General features: G+C 44.5%; 1 protein-coding gene across 2 annotated transcripts in view; it reads right to left on the bottom strand.

The window, feature by feature from the left end:
- Positions 1 to 6632, bottom strand: part of LOC8031751 (CD151 antigen) — a 127930-nt gene extending 121298 nt beyond the window's left edge. For both annotated transcript variants that reach the window (XM_029973627.4, XM_040505104.2), the window contains exon 1: positions 6440 to 6632. The gene's annotated coding sequence lies outside the window, so the exon portion shown is untranslated. The remainder of the gene's footprint in view (positions 1 to 6439) is intronic.
- Between the last annotated feature and the right edge of the window lie 8250 nt (positions 6633 to 14882).

Here is a 14882-nt window from a genome sequence, read left to right as displayed (position 1 = left end):
CTCGGAGATGCATTTTTTCAGCGAGTATTATTATCCTTTAAATGACATCCAGCACTCTCGGGCTTCCAGCAGCAGGTTCCCTTGTAGCACCAGCTTGCATAAAACATTCGCCCATGGGGAAAGCAGCCACTCATCCTTCAAGTTCAACAGATTCGGCGTCGATATCTCTCACGCTTTCGGTCAGTTCACTCCAACTGCGGTCAGGCGACGCTCTACGACGCCACTTAACGCGTCAGAGCAGAACCCGGCAACGCCTGAGATACGAACGCAGCCCCCAACATCGCGAGTTGTAGTTCCCAACCACGCAGACCTGTTCCTGGTTGTGTGTGTGTGTGTGTGTATACTACCGGTCAAACCCCGGGGAAGCTGTATCTCTCTCTACAAGCTTCGTATTTCGTACACCTGGTTAAACCCGAACAGATATACGACGGACATACACGTACAACGAGTCATAAACTAACTCCGCACCCAAAGTTCACCCGAGCGTATGTACAAACACGGCGCTGCCCTTCAACCGTATACAATCAGAAAAATAAAAAGGATATCGGATAGATTATTTCATAAAGAAAATCATTCGCGAAATTTACATACTCCCCACACTGCGTTATCGCAAAAAAAAACAAAAAAAAACAGCGCAGGACTGATATGCCTTCAGCGGAAGGACGTAGTGGGCTCTCTTAACGCTGGCTGCGACAGAACCCCACCCGCCCCTTTTTTCCCCTCCCATTCAACGCCTCCGATGAAACTCGGGAGCAGCGAGCGCATTTATATGGGCTGCACGTTCCTTGGAACCGCGGCCTTCTTATCGGGCATCATATCTCTTCGTCTATACGCGGACGCACAAGCCACTCTGCTCGTCGGCCAACACCTACGGACCGAGATAGCGGATATCCCGGTATCGGCGCTTTGCGCCACCGTTTCCTCCCACCGCACTCTATACTTCTCACGTCGCTTTCGGAGTTGAGGATCTCAGGAGAGAATGGGCCCCGGTTTTCCCGACGCCGAACTGACACTTGTATTTATCGACGCTTTTATTTTTATATTAAAATAGTTTGCTATTCGAACTTCATTGTTCGCGTTTCGTTATTGGAGTTTCGTTATTTGGAGTTTCGTTTTTGGACTTTCGTTATTCGCGTTTCGTTACTCAAGTTTTATTAGTTGGGTTTTTTCGTTAATCAAGTTCTGTTATCCACGTTTTTTTGTTATTTAATATCCGTTATTCGCGTTTCGCTATTGGAAATTCGTTATTCAAATTTCGTTATTAAAATATCGTTTTCTTTTTTTTCGAATTTCGCTATACATGTTTCGCTATTCACGTTTCGTTATACTAGCGTTCTGCATGGGCGGGGCTCGAGGCCCGCGAGGCTTAGCATTCTTCGCAATTCGGCGAGCGAGTTTACTTCTGTTCCCCTTTACAGACGAAACAAGACACGCGTTTGCATACAACGCTTGCGCATGACGTCAGTTCCGCCCGCCAAACTGGAGACAAAAAAACGTCCCATTTGCACAGTGGAAACTACTTTCGCGCACACACGAGCATCTCGTGATTGTAGAACAAATACAGCGGAAGCTTCGTTGTTCCACACCAAAAACACCCAATTTCTCTGACCAAGTGTATACTTATCGTGAAGACTCTATGCTTTCAGGGCGAAGAACACGAAATGACGTGACCGTGTAAGGCGTTATGAATTCCGTCCGTTGCAAACAAAACACTAATACAACACAAACGTTCAGATATCAGTTGTGTTAGCAGCTTCGTATCGGTAAGCATGTACAGGTCGTCGCAGACTAGAAGGCAGAAGGTGTATGTGCAGAGAAAGAGATCACCCGACCTCAAGCCGCAAGCAGGCGACAGAGAATGTTGCCAAAGCCCGAAAAGAAAGGAGTCCCAAAGGCACAGCATCCACAGAACGCGACATGGGGTAATACAGTGAAAACACACTCTCACACCACGACCATCCTAATTGCAATGGTTTACCATCGTAACACTTCATCTCAATTCTCCCACAAAAAAAATGTAAAAAAAACATACCAGCCCAATTCTATTCCTACTATCGATTCGATTGGCGGCGAACATGCCATTCATAATTTTCGAAATACCTGAGACTGCGCTGACGAGAGAAGAATACTTCCTGTCGTTTCTCTCTCGTCACCGCAGTCTCGGCTAATTCTGCAGTTATGAACTTACACCAGGGGTGCTATGTTGCGCATTTTGGACTCCCAGGAGACTTGGAAGAGGGAAGTGACGTCAACGACTAGAGCAAACGCAGATTGGATGTTGACAGAAGAAAACGAAATCAACACCCAATCTGCGTTTGCTGTGTCGTTGACGTCACTTCCCTCTCCCTAGTCTCCTGGGAGTCCAAAAAGCGCAAGATAGCACCCCTGCTCACTTGCGTCCTTGCGTTTTGTTCGTAAATGCCAATCAACTAATTTCCTCTAACAGCTCTAGAAAAATGACTGTAACGTATTTGCGGAAACGCATTTTTTGCGTGCTATAGTCACAGACATCTTAAGAACCTCAGGGCGTCGAGGGTGTAGAGAATCTTAATATTATTCCGCACATAATAGGATTGCGGTATAACACAATAAGAACGCAATGAACCAATCGGGGAGCACGAAGCGCGAAGGTAATATGCCATGCCCTTGCGATTCTCAAATCGTCAGTGACTATAACAAGACAGATTAATATTTCTGGAAGCTCATCTATTCTACTGAAAACATAGGAAATTGTAACCAGCGTTGCTAACATCTGAATTAAATTTAGCAGGTTCATGTTTACCTGTCTCTAAATGTTTGTTAATTATGGTATTTTTGTTTTCACCGCTGCATATCTTCGATGCTTTCATACTTAGAACTCAGTCACCTGTTCTCAACATGGCATGATAGACAACTACACGACTGTTTCTTTAAATAAAACAGGAAGCAAAATATAAACGTGAAGGGCATACGTACCTAACATCTCTCGAGATACGTGCAAACTAACTTTTAAAAGCAGAATGCCGACTTTAAACACTTTTTTTTTCTTTCCTGGAAACAACATTATTAAATCTATAATTAATGTGGTCGGGTCTTTATCTTTCAATTTCTTTCATGGGTGACAGAACCAAAACAAAAACGTCTGAGCGCTAAATAAATCTAAAAGCAATCTCTCGGGTAATTAACTTAGCCCGGACGTAATTGCTGGACGCAAATTGAATCGCGTTAGGCAAAAAGAAAAAAAAAAAAAAACGAAAGGAGAAAGTAAGATTTAAAAGAATGTGCTCATTTTAGCCTGTCTATTGTGCCAGGCAATAAGGAAAACGCACAGTACATTCCTAAACGTTTCAAGCATTGTCTTTTTAACAAGCGATAAAAACGGCTGCTTATTAAGTTTAGACACGGACAGGGCGGACGGAACCACAGAAAGGAAGCAGGTAGGCGGTTGCAGTGAACGTTTTCATCTCCCCACACCATTACACTTTCCTGTATCTTAGAACTCTCGTGTTTACTCAAAGTATTTAAACTGACAAATATACGACCCTTGCACGTTTAGAAACAAATCGATTTTTTTGCAGCCGTACTATGACTTTGTTATGCAGAAAGAGACAAGGTAGTAAACAAAATATTTTCCAAGAAAAAAAAAATAAGTACACGACTCCGCTCAATTAAGCTTTGTAATAATTTTTTTTTTTGGTATGATTTTAAGCACTTATGACCGGTGGTGTACAGACACGCTTACAAAAAGAAATATAACAAAGTAACGCTCCTTATTTTACTTTAATTCGAATAAAAAGATCAATAAAGAACTGCCGAAAAAACCAGGGCGCCCTACTTAACTTACTCACGGAAAGTGAAGTTCAAGCCTTTGTAACCAAGCAAGTCGAAAAGGCCAGTCTTAACATCCCGCGCTACCTTCAATAACGTTCGCTCAAAGAGTTGCTCATATTCCGCCGGGCAAAAAAACATGCCTGCTGACCTCTAAGTATGTCCCCGCTGGAACCGAACTCAATAAATCCATTATGAAGCATTCTTACGATTCGATTCTAACCTAGTCCATTCATGGTTTTCCCCATCTTGAGAAAAAAGTAAGTATGATACGAAAGATCGAAACGAAAAAGGTTTAATGACCATGGAGGAATTCACGAGAGCCGAGTACGGCTCGCATGCTATTCCCTTAAGTGATTCCATGAATGCGTTCTGACCTTCGCTTCCGAGAGGAGAGCATTGACTTTGGTTGTAAGGACCTGCCGTTTCGCTTGCGTGCATAAAAGTGAAATGAGAGGATATCCATTTTTCTTTTTCTCTTTTTTTTTTACTTCGTGCATGTATATGTATGTGTGTGCTTTACTCGTACCCGCGGTAAAGTTTCGTTTTACGAAGAGATCGATTTTATGAGTCACGTTTATCGCTTCGAATGGCCACGTAGTTGCAAACGAATTAGAGATAACGGTGTTTTAAATGCGGGCCTTCTGCGTTGAGCGATTCCCGTCGGATTCTGACTACTTGAAACGCATCAGGGGGATAGTATATCTTAGAGCCAACGAATAACCTACGATTCGAAGTAACGACGCCTTAGCCATCTCGGTGCCCAGAAACGTAGTTGACAGTTACCTGAAACTTTATCTGGAATCGGAGAAGACGTCTTTCTGTCCTTCGAAATTGTTAACAGAGGAAGAGAGATGTCGCCTGAGCCTCTTCTGACCGTGCCTATAGAACGCACGTAGCTAGGAAGTCGCATTTTCAAATCGTAACTATCAATACGCCCACCAAACGCGCCCCGCAACCCGACTTGGTCGTCTGCGTCGCCGCCCGCCCTTCACCCTGGCAAGTTTATTGTCCCTACCTTTTACAGAAAGGGAGCTACGCTTTCTAATTTTACAAAGAAAAACCGACCTGCGAAACACACCTTTGACGAAAAGTTTAGATTACTACGTGCAGGCGTCAATGTTTACGGTTCATTTTTCGATCGTGCCTGGTGACTTGGGACACCATTTATACACACACACACACATATATATATATATAGGCGACTTTCCGCGTGCGTTCTAGGTACGGTCCGAAGAGGCTCAAGCGGTGACAGAGCGATGGCGGATAGGCGCGAACTTCTGAATAGCACCAAAATGGCGGCGCCCAAAGGATAATCGAGGAATAAAGTGTCGATACTCTAAACGTATATAGCGCAGTGGCTCCGATATATCCCATCTCCAGGAAATCACTCAAACAAAAGCACAATTTCAAATTCAGCTTCGGAGTTTTTTTTTTAATTTTTATCGCCATAACTACACAAAAGAAAGGCGCCCTTTCTTCCTTCGCTACGTTTTCCAACATAATTCTACAAAAAACGTTGCATTAAAAAAAATAGTGTTTCAATTTACGGCAAATTCTTCCTTCAAGTTTAACGTGACTCGGCATTCGCTATCTCCTACCATAGTAAATATAATAATTAAAACACTACATTTCTTAAATTAATGTTAACATCCAGGGCTCACAATTTCTCTGATTGGGCTAAATTTCCAAACAGAGTTTCAGAAATAAACGGACTAGACCATTTCTCTTGGCTACAGCTTAGTTTTGTTTGTCGCGCCTTCCTCTCCCTCTCTCTCTCCTTCACACACACACACATACGTACACACCACATTTTAGTTATCTATTCGTCTGTAGGATGCGCGTTTTGCTTTCAGGAAAAAAAAACTATTGCGCGTTAAGTGCAAGACCCAATACACAAGGCCCTCTGATTTGCTGCTCAGGAACTTCATAAGCTACCTGGATAAAAAAAAAAGATATCAAATTCAAATGAACTCCGTTGTGCGCGCTGTTCACACCACCGGTATGCTACGGAACACGCCCTTAAGGCCAGTTCACACGTTTTTGCTTGGGCGTGATCGACTGCGTCGAAACCTCGCGTGACCGCTCACGACAAGAAAACACACAAGCAAGGTGGCGCCACTTATCAGCTAGCGCCGAAAACTCTTCCAATCTGCGTACATCCACAGCTGGCGAAGCGTTAAGAACCTGATAAATGCTCCGCTTCCAGAGCTTGTTGCCACTGCTCGTCGTCTTTCGCCTGGCTTTGACTGCGCGTTCGGCAAAGTGTTATCAAAGTCAGAAAGCTCTCGACTAGGTTTTCCAGTGTTCGGGACGTCAAATATAAGCACTAATCGTGAAAAATGTACGGTTATAATAACGCTGTCACAATTTGTTCAGGCCCAATCTAAAAAAATATAAAGTAAGAAAAAAAAATATATATATGCAGATTGGTTGCGCTCTGGGTCGACCCGATTGGCTATCACTAGACTGTTCTCTCGTGGTAATCAGTCGCGAAAGTTTGCAACGCACTCGATCGCACTCAAACCGAAGTGTCTGAAGCAGCCTTCACTGGCTGCTGCGGATCTGGTCGTAATAGATGCAATTTTAACTCTTTTTTTTTAATTTTGAACATTGTGGTCAGCGCACGCACCTTTGGACCTGGAGGCCCTCGGTCCACGACTGCTCCGCGACTGCAGCAACGGATCCCGATGAGCGTCCCAGGCACAGAACCAGCTCTTAAGTTACCTGCAATGAAAGAGGAAGCAGATGGGCATCATTGGAAGCTCAAGTGAACTCAGTTGCATTTTACTGTGTATTGTGCCACATGTACGGCCAATCAGTGACCGGTTTATAACCAACCTAACCTAATCTAACCTAAAGTAAACGAACTTGACCTAACCTAATTTAGTGTAGCATAACATAACGTTACCAACCTATCCTTGCCTAATCTAACGCAACCGAATTAACCGACTTAACGTGACATTAGCGTAGCTTAACCTAACTGAGCCTAGCGTAACGTGACATAACCTATCCTCAGCTGATCTAGAATAAACTAAGTAAACGACTTAACGTAACGTGGCGTAGCGTAACTTAACCTTACCTAACCCAGCGTAGCGTAACGTCACGAAACCTAACATATCCTTACATAATCTTAAGTATCCTGATTAAACGACCTAACGTAACGTAACGTAGCATGACCTAACCTAACCTATCTCAACCTTCCCTAACCTAACCTGACGTAATCTAACGTAGCCTAATTACACGACTTAACGTAACGTAACCTAACCTAACCTAACGTAACCTAACGTAACCTAACCTAACAACATTCGTTAAGCTCTGCCAAGTTCTCGAAACTGATCCGGCTCTCGACTCCCGTCGTTTCAGAAATGAAGTAATGATTGGGTTTGAGCAAGGCATAGCTGGATGCCTTAAGTTGTTCAACATGCCATATTTACATATACAATGCAACGTACTAGAAGATGTGTTGCTATTTGTGAACAAAATTAAACATCGATCGAATCGACTCAGAATTTTTTTCGAGCCACACGGCGTCAAGAATATATGCCCGGTGTGAACTTCACCTGACGTTGAAAGAGTGCAATGCTTAATTATTCAGAATCTGTGTATCATCAAAATTTCTGCATTTTGGATGACAATAATTATACACCATTGTTAAAAATCAAAAGCGAAAATACCAAGAAAAGAAGAGGGGACAGGATTTTTAACAATGTATAGCCAACTATCCCAACAGTTAATTTTAATTACACACCAGTACACCAACTACATGTTTCACCCCATGATATAATTACTACTGGATAAACAATACTCTTCGCACAGAAATGTCGATACACCCCAATCATACTCGTTTCAGAAAAAGGTTTCTAATACTTTCGTCCCGAACGTAACCAAGCTTCCTCAAGTTGTAAATATCAAACACGTATTACCTTCGCTTCACAATAAACAACAACAAAAAATCTATCCCTTTTCTCTTCCGCGTTCGGTTTTAAATAGAGCATTAAGTTTTAACCTATCAAACAACGTTATAAAAAAAATACTATCGCGTCTTAAAAACAAGATAACATTAAAATAAAATAAAAAAAAATAAAAAAAGAAACGCTGACTGCCATATCGGTACTGACATCGGCAATGCACCTTGGCACCGACTTAAGCGCGACAGCACCACGTCGAATTCGCACAACGTTTCAAATAGAGCTCGGTAAACGAGTTGCACAGGGTCCGTATTTCACGCCAGTCCGATTTGACTCGCTCCCGTCAACGACCGCTTACCCGAAGGCTTTGGTAGATGTTTATTTAGAGCCCGAGATCGGTGACAGTTCAATACGAAGGCTTATTTGCACTGTTTCCTAACGCCGCACCCACACACTGCTCCTACGTCATACAAGAAGACACGGCGGTCCCCGCAGACGTGACAACAAAGTTATCTGCCTACACGCCTCGCCGCACGTTCGAAAGCACGGTTACTTCATACATCTGTGCTTCGAGCGTGTTTAAAAACGGTTAATAAGGAGTTTTAGGGAACAGTTTTTGCACGTCCGATACGGATACAGTAGGCGCTCGGGTACGGAGTACGGAGCAGATGGGATCAATCAAACAGCGTCGAAAGCGCAAGTGACTCGGCTTTTTTGTTTGTTTGTGATCGGTTCAGCGATGATAGACACGCGTAGAGAAACATAAACGGGCACCAAGATTTTGCGCATTCGACGCTGTCTGGTTGGTCCCATGGACTTGAAAATGAAACGGAGCGTAGCGGAAACAAAATTACGCGTGCAACCGACCAGACCGTGTCTTTCTAATACTCCATTTTACATCGAATCCAAGCGCAGCCCACGCTGTACGATCTGACGAAGCTCGTCGCTTTTGTGAGCTCGTTATCAACGGCGGAATCAACCATGTAAAAAAAAAAAAAAAAAGATGACGCCGTATGTATTGTGCGTGATTGGTTCATCTGTCGGTAGCAAACGGACGAAGGCGACGATTGTCGTGACGAAGCACTTTTCGCGCTGTTTGATTGGGTTCCATAAAATCGGATGCGGAGTGCAACTTCGTCTGCTTTTTTTGCAGGGGGCTGTGGTGACTTCAGAGTGCCGAGCTCTCATTGGCTTTGATTAAAGGATAGTGGGTAGACCAAAAGGCTGCTTGCTTTGAAGTCTACTGTACCCACTGCCCTTCAATCAGAGCCAATCAAAGCTCGGCGTTCTGACGTCACCACAGCCCCCTGCAAAAGAAGCAGACGAACTGGCGTTCCCCACAGACCTTTGCATCGCGTATCACCCGGGCGAAAAATGCTGAGTCACTGAGCCGTGGACCCATGCGCAGCGTCTGATATGCCGCAGAGCAGAGCAACGGCGCATGCTCAGAATGCGTTCCTCAACTTAGCAGACAAAGATGGCAGCACGCAGAAGGTCCGACCGCGGAAGGCCGCGGTCGGACTTGGTGCAAAAATTGAGCACAGACCCGTGTCTTATGGTCGCCAGTAGATGACTCCAATTATGTCTATGTATAGGTAAAATGAAGAACAGTGGCGGCTACTAGTTGAAATTCATTATTGGTACGATGACCATATAACGGTGCATAAGGTACGTGTGCAGTCCTTCCTCCCCTCTCGCCCCTTTCCTGTTTTTTTTTTTTTCCTTCTTAGTGCAGACTGAACGTTAGGAACGTTAGGAGACATCTTGAACGTTATAGGCGATTCGTTTCTTTACGTCGGTTTCACTGACGTCAAATCAGCTGATGTTGTGAAGGGCCTTGCAGCAGTTTAGGTCCTTCCAAATCGCCACTGATGTGATGTCAGTGCAAGCAACGTATTGGAAGAAAATCGCACTTAACCTTTAAGATCTCTCTCTCTCTTCACGATCTTAATGTTCAGACCGTAATGAAAAAAAGGAAAAATAGGTGGAAGGGCTGGAGGGGGCGTGGATCCGCGACCAAAAAGAACCGTTCCCCTCCCGAATGCAGCCCCGGCACTCACGGAATGGAAGAGCCCGGACCCCAGGTCGTCTTCCCCGTGGCAGCCACGGGTGGGGACTGGCATGAAGCCGACTGGGTGCGGTCGCGTTATGCGCCGCTCTGCCCTTTACAATCGCCCATTGAGTCGCCGGGGCCCGGCCGAACCCCGACCTCCCCCGTCCTTCGTTCCCCGAACGCCGGAAAACATCGACGCCTTTATCGTGTACGTGCGCACCTACCCGAGCATTTGGAGTCCACTTTTAAAAAGAAAAAAAGGAGGCAGATATGTCGGGCAGTTCGGTTCGACTATGCCGTGCGCGGTTCGTTTTACATTGCATTCCTGTTTTTTTGTTTTGTTTTTTCTCTAAGCTTGTTTTTTTTTTTTTTTTTTAAAGGCATGTCCGTTTGCTCAGCGTGTCCATTTGACCAAGAGGGGTGTTTCTGTTTGTTTGGGGGCACGGCCACGCTTGTGCACTCCGTGGGAAAACAACATTATTATTATTATTTATTTATTTTGCGAGCGACTGTGAGCGTTTTTGCGGCACTGTAGCACGGGAACGTCGGAAGAAAAGATTCGGCGCAAATAAAATAAACGAGCTTTTATATATATATATATATATATAGATACAGCATACAAACTGGAGACGAGGGTTGGAATACGTTTTTCAAAATTGAGTTGCGAGGGTAGTGCCTGCAGTTGAGTGCAGGGTAGTACGACACCTATCGGCCAATATGTTTACAAATAAGTCCGCGTGCGCAGGAACCAGATCCGCGCGAGTCGAGGCATCTGCGCATGCGCAGTGCCATGACTTCGGTGTTGAGTTGATGTATATATTCTCTGATAGCTTAAGGAAGCCAGGGTAGGGTTTATTGTATTTTCGCTTCTTCCTTCGTGATTGGTTCCTCGCCCATCTTATCGGCTATTGCAGCAATCTCATTGGCTGCGAGGGGATGATGCGATGCTCGGACCTGGCCATACTCTCCGTTTCTTAAACTGCCAGTGACTAAGGTCGTTTGTCTTTTTCAACCAATTTTATTATTTAGGATATGTTACGTACCGACTTACTTCCGATTGAAACAGAGTGTTAAACACATCACTATGTTCACAACACCAAGTATCCACCGATATTTTTTGTGTATATATTATGCACTCCAAAATTTCTGCATGTTCTCAGAATGCCTCCCTTTACAGCAAGTCATGCTTCCTTCTGGGGTTTTTTTAAAATTATTTTACTTTACTACTTTGCGGTATTTTTGTTTTTTCACGACCCAAGTTTACGCGAGTGACATACTTCTGTATTGCGTTATATAGTGGAGAGCCATGCAAAACGATGCCTCCGCTTTACTCACAGTAAGGCATGGGAACAAAAAAAAAATGATCACGAGTACCGCGCAACCACTTCCGGATTGGGCATAAGAAAAACGATGTATTCTTTTTGCGACCGCCAGCCGAATTCGTATCATTCATAACTGAAACGAAATGGCTTTCAATCAAGCTCCAACCCGAAGAAAGAACAGCAACGCCCTTTTCAAAGTTAAAAATGGTCGCCACCTGCGGCGACATTACCTCTTCCGGGGTTAAAGAAGAAGAAAAAAAAAATGGGGAGCAGAAAAGAAGCAAATATGGCGGCCGCTGTGAGTCACACACACCGATAGAGGCAGCCTCGTCACCTGCTCATGACGTCACAAATGACGTCAGGAATGACGTCGCGTGCAGAATCACGTGACGCGATAAGAAGGCGGGGGCAGCTCGTTCCTTTTTATAGATCGCATGCCCGATCGGCAGGGCCCCGGGAAGGGCCGACACCTTCAACTCTGACCTATAAAAAGTGGCGACCTCTTTTCCGGGAATGTATTTTCGGTGCTTCGCAAACTGAAATATCGCGTCTTGACGTTGGCCACGCGCGTCACGACCAAATCAAAGGACGAGGTTGATTGAGAGCGGCGTGGTCCGTCCGTCGGCCTGTCGTATATAGGTCTGAACTTCCTGGTGGGAGATTCCGTTGAGAGTCACCGGATGATGAAGGGGGAATTCGAGTTTGAAAAAACGACCTCGCAGTCTCCTGCTTTGACAGTTAGACTATGTTCGGGTAGCTAAAAGAAATGTCTAAAGTGCAGGCGAGCCGGTGCACATGAACCGTAATGGTGAACCCTGAAACTACAACATCAACAAAAGCTTTATATAAAAATAACAGGGGGGCAGAAGGCCACATGAAGGTACCAGGAGTTAAAACAATAGTTGAATCTTTTCTCTCTCTCTCTCTAATGAGTGCGTTTCTGTCGCGGAGTCGTAAAGGGGAAAATACGTTTATGTCTATGATGGTGACGACCCTGGAAAAAGTGTTTATAAGACGGACAAAATAAACCTGTAGGTAAATTCCAAACGTTTTTGACCCACTTTTCTTTCTATACCTTATAGTTTTTCTCTCTCTTTTTTTTTTTTTGCCACGTTAGTTTTAGTGTTTGCCATAATGTTTCTTACTCCGGTGTTAAGAGATGCTGAGAAGGTTGCGTATTAGAGAGTGGGCAACAGTGCGAGACATTTTCGGAAATAGAGCAAGCATGTACAGGTGGTGATTCGCGTAATGATGACTGTAACCGAAAGCTGCCGTAACCACGCAACTTAATTGCTAAATTGCATCATGTGGGGCAGTATGACAAACACACAGGTACAAACAGTGTTTTTGGCGTCCAGAGAAAGATAAAAAAAAGTTTGAAACCACGGCGTACAGATATACGAGACATGCGCAACAAGAAAGGACAAAAACTATAAAAACCAAGTAATGTGAATTTTCATTTTTTTTTTCCTCTCTAAAACTGGAGGCAACGAAACGAAAACGGATTCCTGCTCTGGGCTTTATGAACATTGACAATTAATCGGGCTATTCATTTGGATAACTTAATGTTATTACTTCATGTGTAATATGTCGCCGTGTGCCAATTGTAAGGCTGCAGAGGCCTTGTCAAGTCAAACTTTTGACTTTTTGCCCCTGCAGCCTACATCAGTTTCTGATGTGAAATAAAGGATTGATTGATTGATTGATTGATTGATTGGTTGGTTGATTGATTGATTGATTGATTGATTGATTGATTGATTGATTGATTGATTGATAAAACTGGAAAATCATTTCATGGTCCTTTAAAGCCTCTACGCACCGTTGCATTTGATAGCGTTTGACTGCGTTGCGTCGAGAACCGAAAGCGAGTCACCTGGACATCTGTGCTTCGTATGAAGCGTGGAATCCTATTCAAGGAATAGCTTGGCACGCGGCATACGAACTAGGGATCTCCGTGTTTCTCGCAGCCGCAACGCAGTCAAACGCCCTCAAACGCAACTGCGCGGGGGGGCCTTTCGCACTACGGTCCTCACGCGCCAAGTTGTAGAGGCCGTTCAGGCTGTTCGCTTCACCGCATGCACGCGTGACGTGCAGCAAAACACAGGGAGGCAGTTTGCGCGACCGCGCGAGCTGGTCACGCAAGGTGGCGTCGCCTGTAGCCAAAGATGAAACAATACTTGAGAAATATTGTACAAAAGATACCTAATACTCTTTTTAACGTATCCCCCCCGCTTCTCTGACGGCGGACCTAGCACGTCGGGCATAGATCGCGTGTCTTAAAGGACGTATAGCTGTGTTCCTTAGACTATTTTAAACTCGTACCACTTACGTGGAACTACTAGCCGGAACAAAAGTAAATAATACGAATACTTAAGAAAATACACTATGTTGTTTATTGTGTTGTTGTTTACAAAAATAAAAATGTCGGGTATTTTTTTTTTCTTTAATAATGCTGCAATAGGAATTACAGAATTGCTAAATTACACGTTGCGGTAGAGAACGAGCCGATTCAGTACTGATAAAGCGAAATACAGAAATCGTAATTCAACTGGTTCCTCTAAAAAATAAAACAAAAAAAAATTGCGATTTATAAAAAAAAAAAAATTACACCGACAACACATTCTTTTTATAGGACGTTACAAGTCCCTACACACTCGTTTTCTAGTCTCATTTTTTTTTCCGGGTTTCGAGACGATTCCAATGTCAAAATAACGCCCAGCAATAGGGGCGCTCTAAAAATACCTTTACGCTTATATTACCGTGACCTATATGACGCAAGTCATGGTCACAGAAGGGAATTTTAATCTTGAAAGAAATCTAAACCGCGATAGCACTGGGACTATTTATATAAATGAAAAGGTATGGCATGGGTGTAATGAAGGCAAATAACTCAAACTTAGTGCCAAAATCTTGTACGAGAGCGTGGCGAAAGACAAAACTACGCCAAGGCTCGACTTCGCCTTTTCTTCCGTTAAGTATGATTGCGGCTGTACCGACGTGCAAACAAGGTTTAACATCAACACCGCGAGTTTGCGTCACGGAGCAATCTTCAACGGCCGCAACGCGATAGAGACGTACTCGAAGCACCCCTTCATTAAACCCCGTGAAAAGATGAAAGCAAGCTGCCACGTTGCCACGCAACCTTCACCTCTATTTTGCCAACCGATACCAGTGCACACACAAACACACACACACATTGCTATCGTCCGCTTAAACTTACGATGGACCGCAGCAAATGCCAGGAGCCACCGAACCCAATCCGATCCCTTGTAAATATCACGTGACCTTCGGAAGGGGCGCAGTGACGCGGAGGGGCGCAAGTCACGTAATACGTTCATACCGCTGGATTGGCCGGAATGGTTCTTAGCGTCCATGGTGGTCTATCTTAAGGTGAAACGGAGTACAAACATCAATGCGTGCAGGCGCAGACAGGCACTCGCACGTACAATAAGGATAAGAAACGCGCGCACGGTGAGCTTGTCTCGAACAAACGGGACGAGATTGACCCTCAAGGTTCAGAGCGTTCCGCCGCCTCCGACCCCCTGGTCAAGAGACCAGCGGCGGACACAAAGGGGTCGAAAGAATCGCTCGCTCTGGGGCACTCGCAGCAACGCCCCCTTCGGAAGAGCTTCATTGTTTCGCATCGCGGGCAATTAGGCTTTATTTGAAGAAGGAGGTCAAAGCGATCTCCGACGGCGCTGCACGAAGGTGTTCGGAACAACCTCGCTCTACCGCGTGGTCTTCCGATTCTTTCTCGTTTCATTTGTCTAAATAAGTTTGTTTCGGCGA

Source organism: Ixodes scapularis, unplaced genomic scaffold (genome assembly GCF_016920785.2).
Source record: "Ixodes scapularis isolate PalLabHiFi unplaced genomic scaffold, ASM1692078v2 PGA_scaffold7__128_contigs__length_106722199, whole genome shotgun sequence".
Taxonomy (NCBI): domain Eukaryota; kingdom Metazoa; phylum Arthropoda; class Arachnida; order Ixodida; family Ixodidae; genus Ixodes; species Ixodes scapularis.
This window is presented reverse-complemented; position numbering and strand designations above follow the sequence as displayed.